A 17,535-nucleotide genomic window follows, 5' to 3' on the forward strand; every position below is an offset into this window, starting at 1 on the left:
GCGGCTTCGACGAGGAGGAGTTGGAGATCGAGGAGAGCCGCGGCGGCGGTGCCGCCAGAAGACGTTCCGCCCTGACCGGTGTTGGGTGAAGCAACTGATGCGGTTCCGGGTCCTTCGGGAGCTGGTAAGCATGCTGTTCCTTCTCCCTTTTCTTCTAACACTTCTTCTACCTCTTCTAGTAGTGTCTCTTCAGGTTCTCCTCGGCACCCGCGTAAGATGGCTAGGCTCATTGAGCGACGCGTGGCCAAGGAATCTAGGAAGGCGGTGGCGCCTGCGGCTGCGGTTCCCTCTGATCCCCCTTGTTTTACTGAGATGGTGCATTGCACCAATACGGCCGTTACCCGGGGAGTTCGCAAGAGGATCAGGGAGAAAATCAGGAAGGGGAGGTATGTAGACATTTTCACCCTTTCGGACGAGATGCGGCAGGCTTTTGACGCGGCCAAGAAAACGGGGGGCATTGGGGAGAGTGCTTTCCATAATTTCCATCAGTGGTTGCGGGGTTTCTTAGTTTTTATGGCTTGTTACACCGAAACGCGGCTTGCGGAGTGTACCAACATGGTTAAATACCTGTTTCTTGTACATGACATGTACTTGAAATCCAAAGGCTACGCTTGGCGGGACTACGACGAGAAATTCCGTCATAATCAGGATGGTAACGCCGTTCTGCCTTTGGGTTTCAAGGATGTGGAGGTTTGGTTGGAGGTCACCCAGCAGGTTAAGCCCCCTTGGGAGGTCCCGGGTAAGAAGCCTCTTGCGGCCGGAGCTTCTGGTTCACGCGCCTTAGGGAAGGGCAGTTGTTTCGCCTACAATGAGGGAAAATGCACCAGGGGTGTTAATTGTCGTTTTTGCCACTCGTGCAAGGCGTGTGGGGCCGGTCACCCGGCCAAGGACTGTCCCTCGGCTGCGAGCGGTAAGCCCTCTGCTCCAGCCGAGGCCGCGGGAGTTGGTAAGTAAGGCTCCCTCCCCTATTCGGGTTCCCGAATTGCGGTGCTGGCTTAGTTTGTACCCCGACAGGTCGGCAGCGCTGTTCCTTTTGGAGGGTTTTAGTCACGGTTTTCGCCTTCCCATTTCCGATTCGGTGCATGTGGTGGTGCGCCAGAATTTGAAATCGGCTCGCAAATTCCCGCATGAGGTTTGGCGGAAGGTGTACGCGGAGATCGGCTTGGGGCGCATGTGTGGGCCCTACGCCGTTCCCCCTCTTCCTGCCTTGTGCATCTCCCCTGTGGGGGTGGTGCCCAAGAAGGTCCCGGGTAAGTTACGCCTGATACAGCACTTGTCGCATCCTCATGGTGGTTCGGTTAATGACTCTATTCCCGAGGCCGTGGGCAGAGTACGTTTTCAGTTTTTTGATGAGGCTTTACGCTTGGTTCGGGACTGTGGTCCGGGTGCCCTGTTGGCAAAATTAGATGTGGAGTCAGTTTTTTGGCTTCTTCCCCTGCTCCCAGATTCCCTTCGGTTTCTGGGTTTCAAATTGGGTGCTGAGTTTTACGTGGATAGGAGTCTCCCCATGGGCTGTTCAGTCTCCTGCGCCTATTTTAGGAGATTTAGCACTTTTTTGCATTGGTGCGTCCAGGCCGCCTCCGGTCACCCCGGGGTTGCTCACTACTTGGACGATTTTCTCTTTATGGGTCCGGGAGACAGTTCTGTCTGTGGCGATATTTTGTCGGTTGCCAGGTCCTTGTTCGAAGGGTTGGGGGTTCCCGTTGCGCCGGACAAGTGAGAGGGCCACAGTAGTTGTCTGAGCTATCTGGGGATTGAGATAGACACCGTGGCGAGTTGCTGTCGCCTCCCCGCTGATAAAGTGCGAAAGCTTTTAGGTTTAATTGACGATTGTTTGGGTAAGCGCAGGCTGCGGCTTAAGCAGGTGCAGTCCTTGCTTGGCTCCTTCAACTTTGCATGCAGGATTATTCCCATGGGTAGGGTTTTCTGTTGCAAACTTGAACGGGCTGCTACGGGGACGGTCAGGCAGCATCACACGGTATACCTCTCCCGCGAGATTAGGGATGATTTGCGAGTTTGGTCTTCTTTCCTTGTGTCCTTCAACAGGGAGGCTTTGTGGCCTCCCCCTCGTTGTTCCAACCGTTGCCTCCAGTTGTTCATGGATGCCTCGGGCAGTCATGGCTTTGGGGCCTTTTTTGCCGGATCCTGGTGCGCTGCTGCTTGGCCGCCTTCTTGGGTTGCACGGGGTTTCACTAGGAACCTCCTGTTGCTGGAATTGTTTCCGATCATTGTTGCCCTGAAGTTGTGGGCCTGCCAGTTTTTGAATCGGGACAGTTTGTTCCGTTGCGACAACTTGGGAGTGGTACACGCTATCAATAATCAGCGTTCTTCTTCTCCCCAGGCTTTGCGGCTGTTGCAACATCTTGTGCTTGTCTGCTTGCGGCGCACTATTAATTTCAGGGCCCGTCACGTTCCCGGAATCGACAATGGGATTGCGGATGCTTTGTCTCGGTTTCAGTTTGATAAGTTCCGTGAGTTGGTTCCGGGAGCGGCGGCGGAGGGTTTACCATGCCCGCCTTCTGTCTGGCAGATTGTCAAGTCGGGTAAGTTGCTCTGGCCAGGTGTGCGTTAGCTCCTTTCCATGCTCAGGGTGTATGATGTGGCCTGGCATGATTGGTCGGCCTTTTTAAGGTAGGTACGGTATGGCAGGTGAGTCCCCGGTAGACGTTTTGATGGCCTTTGTTTGGGAGCATTATCAAGGGGGTAGGTCCAAAGCGGCCATGTCTTCTGCCCTTGCGGGCATTTCTTTTCACTCTTGGCTCCATGGGATGTCAGACCCCACTGGGTCTTTTATCCTTTCCAGAGCTCTTAAGGGATGGGCTAGGGTGCGACCCGCGGCTGCGGACTCCCGTAGGCCTGTAACTTTACAGCTTCTCACAGAGTTGCTGGGTGTGCTGCCTCAAATTGCGGATTCGGAATTCGAGGTGGCTCTTTTTAAATTTGCTTTTGCCTTAGCTTTCTTTGGGGCTTTCAGAGTGAGCGAGTTAGTGGCGAACAGAAAGTCATCTCGGAATTCCGGTATGCTTTCCAGTGATGTGCGCCTGCGGGGTGGCCTGTTGCTCTGTAGGATTGTGCGGTCCAAGATAGATCAAACAGGTCGGGTCGCTGGGTGTCCTTGGAGGCCCGGGAGGACATGGGTGTCTGCCCGCTGCGCCTGGTGAAGGAGTATTTCCAGTTGAGGCCTCCGGGGGGCGACCAGTTGTTAGTGCATGCGCACGCTGGTCCTCTTACTAAGTTCCAATTTGCTTCGGTGTTTAAGAAATGTTTGGAGGCCGTGGGTTTGCGCAGTGCGGATTTCATTACCCATTCCTTTCGGATTGGGGCGGCTACCCATGCTGCAGCTACGGGCTCCTCCCCGGCGGCTATTCGGGAGCTGGGCCATTGGAAGTCAGCCTCTTATAGGTCTTATGTTCGTTTGGATAAGATTTAAGTGCGCCTGTTGCGCTAACCCAAAAACTTGTTTACTAGTCGGTTTTTGAATGAGTAGCGTTCAGAAATCGAGGGTGTGAAGTGAATTTTTAAATTTTCATCCGAGGGGGCCTAATTTCAATTGGCTATACTCTAAGGTACACGGGAGTTTTTTTGAGTTTTCTCCTTCACTTGGGTTATTTCTGTTTCTTGTCATTTGTTTTCTATGTATTGTATTTAAATTTTTCTGATGTTAGGATGTTCTTCTTTTTCAGCTGTCGTCGATTTTGGGGAGCAAGTGTGGCTGGTTGGCCACTCTTACATTTTTGGGGTGGCAAGGCTTCCCATGGCACTTGGGTCGGCTGTTGTTTTTGGGACCAGGGGGTTTCGTTGGTTAGGTGTTCGTGGTCTGCTTTGGGGTGATTTGTTGCAGCTCCTTTTTCACCGTGAGCGCCGCTGGGGTCACCCCAGCTGTATTGCCCTGCATTTGAGCGGCAACAATTTGGGTTGAGTTAAAGGCATCAACCTTATTTTGTCTATTAAGGCAGATTTGGTGGCGATTCGTTGTCACTGGCTGGGAGTCCGGATTGTGTGGTCGGAAACAGTCCCGCGTTTTCATTGGAAGGGGGTGGTGCATTTCTCGGCTCTTGAGAAGGCTCGCAAGAAGGTGAATTCGGCGGTGTCGCTTTTTGTTAGGGCCAAAGGTGGAGTGGCTGTTAGGCATCCTTTGCTTGTGCTGCGTAATCGACAGTTCTACAAGGAGGATGGGGTTCACCTTTCTCAGGCCGGAGTTCAGGTTTTCCTAGTTGATGTTTTTGGTCCTTTTCGTTAGTGGTCTTTTAGTTTTTCTTTGTTTTCTTGTTTGGATGGCGGTAGTGGTTTGCTAAACCTTTGTGGCGGGAAGTCGCTACCAACCAGCAGTCAGATAGGCATAAGTGGTCATTGTGGGGCACCCTCTTTAGAAGGACGGCAGGTGTGTCCTTACCTTGCGGGTGGATATTTAGATGTTCCCCTGTGGGAACAGAACGTTTGCCAGAGATTAGAGTGGTGAGGCTAGCACTATGCGGGTTATGCAGGTAGGAGGCGGTGTTGTTGGTTAAGTCCCCTCCTTGGTTTTTAGATTTCATCTAAGTGACTGGAGCTGGTGTCTGGTAGCGGCTTTTCCTCTGCCATCCTCCAATCTAAAATTAATTCACAATCTAAAATTAATTCCAATTACAATTATAGTTTAAAGAGTTGGTCAGTGATCAATAAATATCGTCTGACCTTTAACTCCAGCTACCATGTCCGTGTCTTTATTTTAGTGTGTCGTTTATTTTAGTGGTAAGCTAGCTTAAAGAAATGTTTATGTCAATCGCAATAAAATTATGGGCGCCTTATTGTGAGCAGTATATAGTAGGACAGTGCAGCATTTTGGTGACCAGCAGTATACATATATTGGCCCTCATTCCGAGTTGATCGGTCGCAAGGCGAATTTAGCAGAGTTACACACGCTAAGCCTACGCCTACTGGGAGTGTATCTTAGCTTCTTAAAATTGCGACCGATGTAATCGCAATATTGCGATTACAAACTACTTTGCAGTTTCTGAGTAACTTCAACCTTACTCTGCCTGTGCGATCAGTTCAGTGCTTGTCGTTCCTGGTTTGACGTCACAAACACACCCAGCGTTCGCTCAGACACTCCCCCGTTTCTCCAGCCACTCCTGCGTTTTTTCCGGAAACGGTAGCGTATTCAACCACACGCCCATAAAACGCCGTGTTTCCGCCCAGTAACACCCATTTCCTGTCAATCACATTACGATCGCCGGAGCGATGAAAAAGCCGTGAGTAAAAATACTATCTTCATTGTTAAATTACTTGGCGCAGTCGCAGTGCAAATATTGCGCATGCGTACTAAGCGGATTTTCATTGCGATGCGATGAAAAATACCGAGCGAACGACTCGGAATGAGGGCCATAGTACAGTACAGTAAGCCATTGCTGTATCTTGCAGCACTGTGTCAAGTATACTATTTCTGTGCTGCATTATTGTGAGCAGTATATAGTAGGACAGTGCAGCATTTTGGTGACCAGCAGTACACATATATAGTACAGTACAGTAGGCCATTTCTGTATCTTGCAGCTCTGTGTCAAGTATACTATCTCTGTGCTGCATTATTGTGAGCAGTATATAGTAGGACAGTGCAGCATTTTGGTGACCAGCAGTACACATATATAGTACAGTACAGTAGGCCATTGCTGTATCTTGCAGCTCTGTGTCAAGTATACTATCTCTGTGCTGCATTATTGTGAGCAGTATATAGTAGGACAGTGCAGCATTTTGGTGACCAGCAGAATACATATATAGTACAGTACAGTTGGCCATTGCTATTGATATATTACTGGCATATAATTCCACACATTAAAAAATGGAGAACAAAAATGTAGAGGGTAAAATAGGGAAAGATCAAGATCCACTTCCACCTCATGCTGAAGCTGCTGCCACTAGTCATGGCCGAGATGATGAAATGCCATCAACGTCGTCTGCCAAGGCCGATGCCCAATGTCATAGTAGAGAGCATGTAAAATCCAAAAAACTAAAGTTCAGTAAAATGACCCAAAAATCTAAATTAAAATCGTCTGAGGAGAAGCGTAAACTTGCCAATGTGCCATTTACGACACGGAGTGGCAAGGAACGGCTGAGGCCCTGGCCTATGTTCATGGCTAATGGTTCAGCTTCACATGAGGATGGAAGCACTCATCCTCCCGCTAGAAAACTGAAAAGAGTTAAGATGGCAAAAGCACAGCAAAGAACTGTGCATTCTTCTAAATCACAAATCCCCTAGGAGAGTCCAATTGTGTCAGTTGCGATGCCTGACCTTCCCAACACTGGACGGGAAGAGGTGGCGCCTTCCACCATTTGCACGCCCCCTACAAGTGCTGGAAGGAGCACCCACAGTCCAGTTCCTGATAGTTAAATTGAAGATGTCACTGTTGAAGTACACCAAGGTGAGGATATGGGTGTTGCTGGCGCTGAGGAGGAGATTGACAAGGAGGATTCTGATGGTGAGGTGGTTTGTTTAAGTCAGGCACCCGGGGAGACACCTGTTGTCCACGGGATGAATATGGCCATTGACATGCCTGGTCAAATTACAAAAAAAATCACCTCTTTGGTGTGGAATTATTTTAACAGAAATGCGGACAACAAGTGTCAAGCCGTGTGTTGCCTTTGTCAAGCTGTAATAAGTAGGGGTAAGAACGTTAACCACCTAGGAACATCCTCCCTTATACGTGACCTGGAGCGCATTCATCAGAAGTCATTGACAAGTTCAAAAACTTTGGGTGACAGCGGAAGCAGTCCACTGACAACTAAATCCCTTCCTCTTGTGCCCAAGCTCCTGCAAACCACACCACCAACTCCCTCAGTGTCAATTTCCTCCTTAGACAGGAACGCCAAAAGTCCTGCAGGCCATGTCACTGGCAAGTCTGACGAGTCCTCTCCAAACTGGAATTCCTCCGATGGATCCTTGAGTGTAACGCCTACTGCTGCTGGCGCTGCTGTTGTTGCTGCTGGGAATCGATTGTCATCCCAGAGGGGAAGTCGGAAGATCACTTGTACTTCTTCCAGTAAGCAATTGACTGTCCAAAAGTCCTTTGCAAGGATGATGAAATATCACAGCAGTCATTCTGCTGCAAAGCGGATAACTCAGGCGTTGGCAGCTGTGTTGGTGTTAGACGTGTGTTCGGTATCCACCGTTAATTCACAGGGAATTAGACAATTTATTGAGGTACTGTGTCCCTGGTACCAAATACCATCTAGGTTCCACTTCTCTAGGAAGGTGATACCGAGAATGTACACAGATGTCAGAAAAAGAGTCACCTGTGTCCTAAAAAATGCAGTTGTACCCAATATCCACTTAACCACAGACATGTGGACAAGTGGAGCAGGGCAGACTCAGGTCTATATGACTGTGACAGCCCACTGGGTAGATGTATTGCCTCCTGCAGCAAGAACAGCAGCGGTGGCAACAGTAGCAGCATCTCGCAAACATCAACTCGTCCCTAGGCAGGCTACGCTTTGTATCACCACTTTCCATAAGAGGCACACAGCTGACAACCTCTTACGGAAACTGAGGAACATCATCGCAGAATGGCTTACCCCAATCGGACTCTCCTGGGGATTTGTGACATCGGACAACGCCACCAATATTGTGCATGCATTACATGAGGGCAAATTCCAGCACATCCCATGTTTTGCACATACATTGAATTTGGTGGTGCCGAATTTTTTAAAAAATGACAGGGGCGTGCAAGAGATGCTGTCGGTGTCCCGAAGAATTGCGGGCCTCTTTCGGCATTCACCCACCGCGTGGCGAAGACTGGAGCACCAGCAAACACTCCTGAACCTGCCCCGCCATCATCTGAAGCAAGAGGTGATAACGAGGTGGAATTCAACCCTCTATATACTTCAGAGGATGGAGGAGCAGCAAAAGGCCATTCAAGCCTATACATCTGCCTACGATATAGGCAAAGGAGGGAGAATGCACCTGACTCAAGCGCAGTGGAGAATGATTTCAATGTTGTGCAAGGTTCTGCAACACTTTGAACTTGCCACACGTGAAGTCAATTCAGACACTGCCAGCCTGAGTCAGGTCATTCCCCTCATCAGGCTTTTGCAGAAGCAGCTGGAGAGATTGAAGGAGGAGCTAAAACTGAGTGATTTCGCTAGGCATGTGGGACTTGTGGATGGAGCCCTTAATTCGGTTAACCAGGATTCACAGGTGGTCAATCTGTTGAAATCAGAGCACTATATTTTGGCCACCGTGCTCGATCCTAGATTTAAAACCTACTTTGTATCTCTCTTTCCGGAAGACACAAGTCTGCAGAGGTTCAAAGACCTGCTGGTGAGAAAATTGTCAAGTCAAGCGGAACGTGACCCGTCAACAGCTCCTCCTTCACATTCTCCCGCAACTGGGGCTGCGAGGAAAAGGCTAAGAATTCCGAGCCCACCCGCTGGCGGTGATGCAGGGCAGTCTGGAGCGAGTGCTGACATCTGGTCCGGACTGAAGGACCTGCCAACGATTACTGACATGTCGTCTACTGTCACTGCATATGATTCTGTCACCATTGAAAGAATGATGGAGGATTATATGAGTGATAGCGTCCAAGTAGGCACGTCAGACAGTCCGTACATATACTGGCAGGAAAAAGAGGCAATTTGGAGGCCCTTGCACAAACTGAGAAACCTAACCTCACTCACAGGAGTGGGTATGCCTCGCGCTTGACAAAGCTGATTCTCCTCAAGCAGCTGTAAAAAATTGGAACTTCACTCCAAACTAAACACAATATACAATTGTACTCAAAGTACCAAAGACAGCGCTTAAACAATACAGGAAAAAATAGATAAATAAATGGATGTATGCAGACAGGTGGAAAGGATCAATCAATACTTAATGAATATCTATTTGGTCAGTTCAAAATATTTTGTTACACATATGCAAGCATCATAAGAGCAAGTTTAAAACGTGACTGACTTAAAGCAAGCCAGAGGATCCTGTACAAGACACTAATAATTAGCCAGTGGTTGGTAGACCTGTGTATCCTGGGCCAAAATAATAAGTCTCTCCGTTGATAGTTACCGATCCTGGAGGAACCAATGCCAGATTCCCTGGTGATGTCTCAGCATAGGGAGATTTCAACACACCGGTTGGGGGAAATAGGTTCTCCGTTTAGCAGTGGAAGGGTCATCAGGGAGAGTCCCAGGCTTGTTTTAAAAGGTCCACCGTCCAAATGTCCTGGATGATAGTGCCACAAGATCCAATTGGTAGGTCCTTATGCGTTTCGCTGACTTCCAGGGGCAGCTTTATCAAAGGTATTTGCTCTCTGAAACAGTCACCCCTTATATAGGGCATAAATTGGTTAATCCACATCACCTGTCTTCAATATCAATCACATGTAAATTACCTCAAAATCTAGTTTCAAACACCTTATTCTAGTAAGGGAGGCAAACTCATCATAGAACATATCTTTATTACTAAAAACGAACACTAAAATCAATGTTTTTAAACATACAATCCATCTAGTTAGAACTAAGATACTTTTTCTAAAAAATCCAGGGGAATAGACACATGAGAAGACAGTGGACTTCACTGTCTTCACTTCCTGTTGTTTCTATTAATACTCTAGTGGCTGTAGACCCTGCGGTCACGTGAGGTAGATGTCATAGACCACGTGATCCACATTGACCAACATCCAACAATGTAACACCTCACTAATCAGTCAATGTTTGTAATCTCGGGTGCCGAATGACCCGTGCCCACGTGACCGGGTCACGCACCCCGGAGCCACGTGATGCGGCCCGCGGTCACGTGACTCAGTCACACGATCCGGAGCCATTCAAACCATTGGTTCCCCGGCGGCCGCATTCATTGGACATGCAGTTTGTAAACATACCATCTTATTGGGTAGTGGGTCTTCCATATACACATTGTCCTCTCTGGTTATTGCAATTTTCACTGTTACTGTAGTTGTCAATTAGATTAGAAACAGATCCGATTTAGTGTAAACAACATGGAAAAAAATATGTATCTATTGATCTGGAGACAAATCTTTATACATCCTAGTTAGCGATTCTGACATAATCAACAAACTTTATTCTAGAATAAAGAATTTCTGTTCATTAGCATAAGTCACAATTCTATCATAAGCATACCCTGTATGAAGGTTATATTATCATATCAATCAGAAAAGAGGGCTATCAAAAAAGGAAGTAGTCACATTTTGCTTTTCTTAACATGGCATTTATTTTCTTACTAGGATAATAATATTTAAACACCATACCACCTAATAAGGAAAAATATATAAAAAATATAGAATATAAAATATAAAAAAGTAATAAAAAACACAGAGTCAAAGATGCAAAATAAATAAAAATAGCAGGTCCTAGATATGGTATACCCTGATATACACACCACTGCATATCTTGGATTATCAAATCACTGCGTTTAATTCCATACCCTCATTTAATCCATAAGGGTGCAGTGTATTCATCTTAAAAATCCAGTGGGTCTCTGTCTCTGCAATCGATTAAACCTGTCTCCTCCTCTCTGTGTAACTTTAATGTGTTCTAGACACGTTATTTTTAAAGAGTCTGGGTTACTCTGATGACATTCAAGAAAGTGTCTAGAAACACTGTGGTCAATTTTCTTGTTGAGGATATTCCTTCTATGCTCTAGGAATCTTAATTTAACTTTGCGAGTGGTTCTTCCTATGTAGCCAAGGTTACATTGGCATTGTAAGAGGTATATTACCCAGCTGGTTTCGCAGTTCATGAATTCTTTCAATGTAAAGTTGGTTCCATTAAGTGCACATTTTACACTCCTGGTACGATTTATTACATGGTTACATGTTAAACATCTAGATCTATTACATCTATAAAAACCATGAGGTCTTGATGGTAACCGCATTTCACTACTTTTGGTGTTCGTTATGTGTACCTCTTTCAACAGACTTGGGGCTAGGGTATCTTTCAAAGATTTGTTCTTTTTAGAAATCACTCTTGGGTCATTGGGGATGATGTCTCTAAGAATGGGATCTTGCTTTAGTATTGGATAGTTACGTTGGATGATTTTCCGAATTTCATTCGATTTATTATTAAATTTAGAAATAAATGAGGTATCTTTCAACTCTCTATCTCTAGGTTCCGAAACCCTTGTTTTACTCATCACCAGATCTTTCCTGTTCATCTTTTCTACATCTCTCAATGCTTCCTCTAGTAGGTCCTCAGGATAATTACGCAGTTTGAAGGATTCCACCATTTCAGATGCCTGTTGCAGAAACATAGTATGTTCTGAGCTGTTGCGCCTTAGGCGCTGTAATTGTCCCCTTGGAATATTTCTTTTCCAAGGGGCATAATGTTCACTAGTATAGTTTAAGTAGGCATTCTTGCCGACTTCTTTAACAAAGTTAGAGGTTTGTAATTCCCTGTTAACGATCTCAAGTGAAATATCCAGATAACTTATAGAAGATTGGTGAGAATTTGAAGTGAACTGTAAATTAAATGAATTTTTATTAAGATAGGATACAAATTGAGTGGCCAAGTCATAATCTCCGTCCCATATAAAGAAAAGGTCATCAATGAAACGGTTATAGAGGACCAGATTCGTGCCGAACGCACCCCCCCCACACACTAATTGGTCCTCCAATTGACCCATGTAGAGGTTGGCATAGCTCGGCGCGAACCTGGTCCCCATGGCCGTCCCCATAGTCTGTAAATAATAAGTTTTTGAAAAAAGAAAATAGTTATGATTCAATATGAATGAGATGGAATCCAAGAGACATTGAATCTGTATGTCAGTTAAATCACCATCTGCTCTAAGTTGATCATTAATTACTTTTAACCCCTTTATATGGAGAATGTTTGTATATAAACTTTGAACGTCAAGTGTTAAAAACGCGTACGTTGGTTTCCATGTTACGTTATGAATTAATTGTAAAAAATGAGAAGTATCACGGATATGTGATCTTAATCTGGAAACTCTTGGTTGAAGAAAACTGTCTACCAAAAAAGATAAATTGGAGGTAAGTGACTGGATACCCGATATAATGGGACGGCCTGGTGGGGAATCTGAAGACTTATCGATTTTCGGGAGATGGTAATAAATCGGGGTGACGGGAAATGGAGGAAACAAAAACCGGTATTCATCCTTTGAAATAATATCCATGGATTCTGCTTTATCCAATAGATCTTTAAATTCTAATTTGAATTCTGCCGTGGGGTTACAAACCAATTTTGTATAGAAGTTAATGTCTCCTAATTGCCTAAATGCTTCCTTAATATAATCATCGCGATCTTGAATAACTAGGCCGCTGCCTTTGTCGGCCTGCTTAATGACCAGCGAAGTGTCTTTACTAAGTTTTCGAAGAGCTTTTCTCTCCCATTTATTAAGGTTACTCTTAGCACTGATTTTTTTTATTTTTGTTACAGTCTGTCGTGCAGATGGTCCTAAAGCTATCCAGAGTGGTTTTGTAGAAACTTTCAATTGAGCTGCTCTTTGATGTAATGGGCAAAAACTCCAATTTTAATTTGAATCTACTTCTATCAATATTTATATCAAATATTTTTTGTGTTGTACCTACATCCCCAGTGGCACCCTCTGCTTGTAGTTCACTTAGCATCTGAACAAACGGCTCATCTAGAGAGTTCAAAAGGATTGGCTCTGCAACCTCTTCTAATCTATTTAGTCTTTTATTAGCAAAATACCCTTTCCTGCATAAGGAGCGGACAAATCTATTTAATTTGACAAACAGGTCAAATAAATTAGGTCCCGTTTTGGGGGGAAATTTTAGCCCTTAAATTAGCAGGAACATTTCATTTTTAGATAAACTTTTTGATGACAGATTATGAATTGATGTTGCTAATTTGATTAGTTTCTGCTTATTTAGAACTTTGTGTTTCTCCTTTTTCCCTCCTCTTTTTCCTCGTTACTTAAATTTTGACTTCTTTTGGGAGTGAGGCGTTCTTCGCCTACATTCCTTCCCCAATCCCGATATCTGTTCACTCGCTGATCTAAAAAAGGTTCCTGTTGATCTAATTTATTGGAGGGTCCTGATCTAATATCGGTTTTTGGTCTAGCCCCAGAATCAGTGGAGGTCTTGTCATTTCTCACTTGTCTCCTTCTGGTCACCTGTGTGTGTGATTCTAATTCGGCCCTATGCGGAGAATTAACACGATTACTCCATCGGGGGTTTCTTCTATTATCCCCATAAGTTGTTTCTACTGATTGTCGTTGTTCATAAGAGTGGACTCTATTTATATTCATTGAGGACCTTGGTGGAATCTGTTCATTAAAACGTCTGTTTGGTTTCTTTTTATTGTAAGTGTATACCTAGCCTCTTTGGTAGTCCTCCAGATTTCTCTTAAATTTTTTTGATTTATTATCTGTTATTTCACACTCAAACTTTAGAATTCTATCCGTTATACATTTAACTCTCATTTTAAACTCTGCAGTGTCACTTAGTGGTTCTAATTTCTGTTTTAATAATTCAATATCTTTCTCCAATAATTTCACCTTCTCGTTTCTAAATGTAATCACCAATTCTATTAATGCATGAGAACATTTATCTAGGATAGTTTCCCATCTATCTTGGTAATTTTTATTATCACCAAAGATAGATGGCTTTGTGATGCATAACCCCTTAGGAATCATTTTGGCATCTTGATATTTTTGTAAATTTACGGCATCTAGCCAGTTTTTAGTTTACATTTTAATCAAATCTTCTAATTTAGAAAAATCTCCTTTTAATTCAGGGTTTTCATCAATAATACCTGAACAATCTTTGTCTATTCCTCCCCATTTAGAAAGATAAGTTTGCCTCCTTACAGACCTATTGCCAAAACTGGAGAAGCAGCTCATGTCAGAAGCGTGGTAATGACTATGTGTACTGCAACAAAACGAGAAACCTAACCTCACTCACAGGAGTGGGTATGCCTCACACTTGACAGAGCTGATTCTCCTCAAGCAGCTGTAAAAAATTGGAACGTCACTCCAAACTAAATACAATATACAATTGTACTCAAAGTACCAAAGACAGCGCTTAAACAATACAGGAATAAATAGATAAATAAATGGATGTATGCAGACAGGTGGGAAGGATCAATCAATATTTAATGAATATCTATTTGGTCAGTTAAAAATATTTTGTTACACATATGCAAGCATCATAAGAGCAAATTTAAAATGTGACTTACTTAAAGCAAGCCAGAGGATCCTGTACGAGACACTAATAATTAGCCAGTGGTTGGTAGACCCGTGTATCCTGGGCCAAAATAATAAGTCTCTCCGTTGATAGTTACCGATCCTGGAGGAACCAATGCCAGATTCCCTGGTGATGTCTCAGCATAGGGAGATTTCAACACACCGGTTGGGGGAAATAGGTTCTCCGTTTAGCAGTGGAAGGGTCGTCAGAGAGAGTCCCAGGCTTGTTTTAAAAGGTCCACCGTCCAAATGTCCTGGATGATAGTGCCACAAGATCCAATTGGTAGGTCCTTATGCATTTCGCTGACTTCCAGGGGCAGCTTTATCAAAGGTATATGCTCTCTGAAACAGTCACCCTTTATATAGGGCATAAATTGGTTAATCCACATCACCTGTCTGCAACATCAATCACATTTAAATTACCTCAAAATCTAGTTTCAAACACCTTATTCTAGTAAGGGAGGCAAACTCATCATAGAACATATCTTTATTACTAAAAACAAACACTAAAATCAATGTTTTTAAACATACAATCCATCTAGTTAGAACTAAGAAACTTTTTCTAAAAAATCCAGGGGGATAGACACATGAGAAGACAGTGGACTTCACTGTCTTCACTTCCTGTTGTTTCTATTAATACTCTAGTGGCTGTAGACCCTGCGGTCACGTGAGGTAGATGTCATAGACCACATGATCCGCATTGACCAACAGCCAACAATGTAACACCTCACTGATCAGTCAATGTTTGTAATCTCGGGTGCCGAATGACCCGCGCCCACGTGATCGGGTCACGCGCCCCGGAGCCACGTGATGCGGCCCGCGGTCACGTGACTCAGTCACACGATCCGGAGCCATTCAAACCATTGGTTACCCGGCAGCCGCATTCATTGGACATGCGGTTTGTAAACAAACCATCTTATTGGGTAATGAGTCTTCCATTTACATATTGTGCTCTGGTTATTGCAATTTTCACTGTTACTGTAGTTGTCAATTAGATTAGAAACAGATCCGATTTAGTGTAAACAACATGGAAAAAATATTAATCTATTGATCTGGAGACAAATCTTTATTTATCCTTGCACAAACTGTCTTTATTTTACCTAAGTTGCCCCCCCCCCACCCCACCAGTGTGTCCTCTGAAAGAGTGTTTAGTGCAGCCGGTCACCTTGTCAGCAAACGGCGTACGAGGTTACTTCCACAAAATGTGGAGAAAATGATGTTCATCAAAATGAATGATGATCAATTCCTCCGTGGAGACATTCATCACCAATTGCCTCCATAAAGTACACAGGGACCTGTGATGGTGGATTCCAGTGGGGACGAATTAATACTCTGTGAGGAAGAGGATGTACACAGTGAAAGGGGTGAGGAATCAGAGGATGAGGAGGAGGTGGACATCTTGCCTCTGTAGAGCCAGTTTGTGCAAGGAGAGATTGATTGCTTCTGTTTTGGTGGGGGCCCAAACCAACCAGTCATTTCAGCCACAGTCGTGTGGCAGACCCTGTGGCTGAAATGATGGGTTTGTTAAAGTGTGCATGTCCTGTTTATACAACATAAGGGTGGGTGGGAGGGCCCAAGGACATTTCCATCTTGCTCCTCTTTTTATTTTATTTATCTCTGCATCATGTGATGTTTTGGGCTAATTTTTTTAAGTGCCATCCTGTCTGACACTGCAGTGCCACTCCTAGATGGGCCAGGTGTTTGTGCCACCCACTTGGGTCGCTTAGCTTAGTCATCCAGCGACCTCGGTTCAAATTTTAGGACTAAAAATAATATTGTGAGGTGTTCAGAATAGACTGGAAATGAGAGGAAATTATGGTTATTGAGGTTAATAATACTACAGGATCAAAATTACCCCCAAATTCTATAATTTAAGCTGTTTTTGAGGGGTTTTTGAAAAAAAAACACCCGAATCCAAAACACACCCGAATCCGACAAAAAATTTTCAAGGAGGTTTTGCCAAAATGCGTTTGAATCCAAAACACGGCCGCGGAACCGAATCCAAAACCAAAACACAGAACCCGAAAAATTTCCGGTGCACATCTCTACTATTCAGTATGAGTTACAAATTTTGCTAAAAAAGCCGAATCTGCAGCTGATTCTATAAGTGGCGTGCGGTGAGGTCAGTGGCTGGTGAGGCACTGCAGCCATAATGTCCGCCGAATCCTGCCGATGAACCCTACCGCCGCTGAGCCAATGCCCACTACTGCCCCTGAGCCAATGCCCACTACTGCCCCATAGCCAATGCCCGCTACCCCCGCCACCGCCTTACAAACTCGCCCACACATCAACTGCCCAGGCACTCCACCACTAATTCACATCTCAGTCGGATGCCACCACTGCTGCCAATGCCCGCAGCCTGCCTGCTCATTAAACTTGTGATGAGCAGGCGGCTAATGTATTGTACATTTTTATAGAGGAAAAAAAATACTGTTTGGGACTAGGGAGGGAGTGGGAGAACATGAATGCAATTTTGTTGTCCAGAGTTTCCATTAACTTAATAGCACTGTGGGTGTGGCGCTATTAAGTTAATGGAAGTCCTGGATAACAAAATAGCCAGCAGTGGGTGAAAGGGAGAGGGTGACGCTAGAGAGAGGGTGACAGCTGTGGATGACAGAGAGTGGGTGACGCCAGGGAGAGGGTGACAGGAAGAGCGTGACGCCAGGGAGAAGGTGAAAGAAGGAGCGTGACGCCAGGGAGAGGGTGACAGCAGTGGATGATGCCAGGGAGAGGTTGACGGGGAGGGTGACGCCAGGGAGAGGGTGGCAGCAGTGGGTGACATTGAGTAACGCCAGGGAGAGGGTGATTGCAGGGAAAGGGTGCCAGGGAGAGGTTGACGCCAGGGAGAGGGTGATAGGAAGAGCGTGACGCCAGGGAGAGGGTAACAGCAGTGGATGATGCCAAGGAGAGGGTGACGGGGAGGGTGACGCCAGGGAGAGGGTGGCAGCAGTGGGTGATAGGGAGTAATGCCAGGGAGAGGGTGATTGCAGGGAGAGGGCGCCAGAGAGAGGGTGATGACAGGAAGAGGGTGATGCCAGGGAGAGGGTGACAGCAGTGGATGATGCCAGGGAAAGGATGACGGGGAGGGTGGCAGCAGTGGGTGACAGGGAGTGACGCCAGGGAGAGGGTGATGACAGGAAGAGGGTGACAGTAGTGGGTGACAGGCAGAGGGTTACGCTAAAGCAAGTGCGACATTAGTGGGTGACAGGGAGAGGGTGGTCTGCATTGGCCTGCACCCTTGAGGGCTTGTAACAGCAGGTGGACACCTCCCTGGTAGCAGACCAGACTATCCTGGTACCAGTAACTTCAATCTGGTTCCACTACCCGCCTGAGCACTACCCCTCTCGTGGTCTCCAAATGGCCAGGACAGACATGCAGGGAACAGTGGTCAC

Source organism: Pseudophryne corroboree, chromosome 4, assembly GCF_028390025.1.
Source record: "Pseudophryne corroboree isolate aPseCor3 chromosome 4, aPseCor3.hap2, whole genome shotgun sequence".
Classification (NCBI taxonomy): Eukaryota; Metazoa; Chordata; class Amphibia; order Anura; family Myobatrachidae; genus Pseudophryne; species Pseudophryne corroboree.